Source organism: Octodon degus, unplaced genomic scaffold (genome assembly GCF_000260255.1).
Source record: "Octodon degus isolate 3935 unplaced genomic scaffold, OctDeg1.0 scaffold00287, whole genome shotgun sequence".
Taxonomy (NCBI): Eukaryota; Metazoa; Chordata; class Mammalia; order Rodentia; family Octodontidae; genus Octodon; species Octodon degus.
In genome coordinates, this window is record NW_004524863.1 from 1,657,715 (window position 1) to 1,660,166 (window position 2,452).

At 42.9% G+C, this 2,452-nt stretch overlaps 2 pseudogenes; both read right to left on the reverse strand.

Moving 5' to 3' along the window:
• LOC101572533 overlaps positions 1–89 on the reverse strand; it is a 1,037-nt pseudogene extending 948 nt beyond the window's left edge.
• A 1,223-nt stretch (positions 90–1,312) lies between these two features.
• On the reverse strand, positions 1,313–2,362 carry LOC101572930 (annotated as a pseudogene).
• Between the last annotated feature and the right edge of the window lie 90 nt (positions 2,363–2,452).

Sequence of the window (2,452 nt, forward strand, 5' to 3'; positions counted from 1 at the left end):
CACTTATTCTACTGAGCCATCTCCCGGGCCCCGTCATCATCTTTCAAGGCATCATATTTGTTGTTCATCCTCTCGCTGCCACTGTCGCCACTGCCTTATGGAGTAACTTTCGCTCTGCTGGGTCCTCCAAGTTCATGCATGTCTTTGTCTCCTGGATTTGTTCTGGGTGGGCTAGAGAATTGAGATTGTCTTTTGCTCCTGTGTTTTATAATTTTTGACACTCCCAGCAATCATTCATATTGAGTCCTGAAGGCTGCCCAGAATCTGCCAACTTTCTTAAATGGCTCCAGAAAAGGTCTGCAACTGCTTGCGCTGGCCCAAGGATCCCAGTTCTCCTTGGGCCCAAAGGCCACTGAGACTCCTTCTAAGTTCTTACAAGTTAGAACTGGCAGCAGCAGATGCTCTATGCCTGCATGTAGGGGGCTAAGAAAGGTCAGCACTTACCAGAATACCACAGGCTGTCCAGAGGCCCCCAAAGTTCTTAAATAGCGCTAGCGATTGTGATACACTTTTCAATAGACTCGGGTATTTATTTATTTATTTATTTAGTCCAGGGTCTACAGGGTCTCACTACACAGACTGGACTTGTAGTGATCCTCCTGTTTTTCAGCCTCCCAAGCGCTGGGATTACAGGCATGCATCACCATGCTCAGTCTTAGTCTCTGTCTCCAGGGGCGGGGCCAGCATGGCAGGTCGGGGATTGAACCCCAAGCCCTGCATCTGCTTAAGCAGACACTTTAATCCGCTGAGCTATCTGACTGGCCCTTGGGTTTTCCTTTAAATGTGACTTGTTCTTTTTCTCTAGCAGCCTTTAGTATGTTGTTTTTCTTGCTGAATTTCTGGGGTCTTAATTATTATGTCTGGGTGTAGGTTTAACTGGGTTCACATTATTTGGAGTTCTATATACCTTGGTTATCTGAATGTTAGATTGTTTCCCATATGTGCGAAGTTTTCTGCTATTACTTCTGCCCATATTTTTTTAATGTCATTTGTGCTCACTCCTTTTTTTCTAATTAACACCTATTAATCTTATGTTGTTCATCTTTTCTTTTTTTGGCAGAATCAGGAATTGAACTCAGCCCTTGCACTTGCCAGGCAAGCGCTTACTCTACTGAGCCATCTCCCTGGCCTTATTATTTATTTATTTATTTATTTATTTATTTATTTATTTATTTTGTAAGTGAACTATTTATTTGCATATAAAGAAAAATACATACTGAATTGAAATTTTGAAGCAGAAGTATTTTAAATTTGTATTAAATATTGCCTGTCTGGGTAGTAAATCCTACAAATAAATAAATGATTTTTTAAAAATAATCCTCCAAGAAGAAAATAAGATAAACTTTAACTCATGGTTACATAGCTGGCTGGAAAAATGCCAGTTTGGCCTTGAAGTTTGCCTTCCCACCAATTGAAGTGTGAATCTGCTTTTGATATAACTGTGATTCTGTCACCAGCTTGAAACAGCAGGTCACCTGGCTGCTGTCCTTCAAAAGAATATAGCGCTGTCACCTCTACTGGCCAACCAGAGTCACCAACTCTCTCATGATAGCTGCAGAGCTCAGGATATAGCTTATGTTCATTTGTATTACTTGGTGAGCCAGAGCTCAGCTTGGGTGGTGCTGATGATTGCTGTGGCCTTGATGCTGGATTTGGAGGTAACTCTTTAGCCTTCTGCTGCTTCTGGGCTGCTCTCCTCATGTTGATGTATTGTTCATTGTGCTCATACTTTTGGGTGAAGGAATCAAGAATTTCATAGAGATGTTCTACCTGAGTGGGCCATAATACATTTCCAAGCAAAATATTGGAGGTGCGGATGTCCTGACAGTAATATTTCCAGTTGGTTTCCTTCCTCTCGATCAGGCAGCTCCCTTCCAGAGAGATGCTGGCAAAGAGTCCCCTGGAAGTAGGTGAAGATGGCTGCTAGGCTCATGAGTGCCACATTACTTTCCAGATTCCTTCCCATGGGCCCCACTGCCACAGTGAATTTCACCCTGAGGGTCAGGTTCCAGCCCTTTGCAGAGGCCTTCATAGCTTTGTCATAGTTCAGAATTATCACCAGATCTGAGACCTCAATTCCTATTTCAAATCCCCTACTGAGCCCAGCGATCCCAATGGCAGAGGGTGCAGACCATGTTCTGTCTGGAAGGCTTTCCAGGAAAATGCTGCTACCTCCTTAGGCTGTCACCAGGAAGCTGGCTTTGATCACAGACAAGATGGCCAGGCCTTTTGCCTTCGCAATAACATGGGCAGGAATGATCTCCTCAGGTCCATTTCTTGAGGTTATTTCTGTGAATTCTCTTAATATTTTGGCAGCCTTCTTTGCTTCTGACTTCACATTTGAAGGTATAGGGTTATTCATTGCTCCCAGCTGCTCCACCAGGGCTGTATCATTCTGTAGCTGTTGAATTATTATTTTCTGGATTCTTATTGTTTTTATTTTATTTATTTT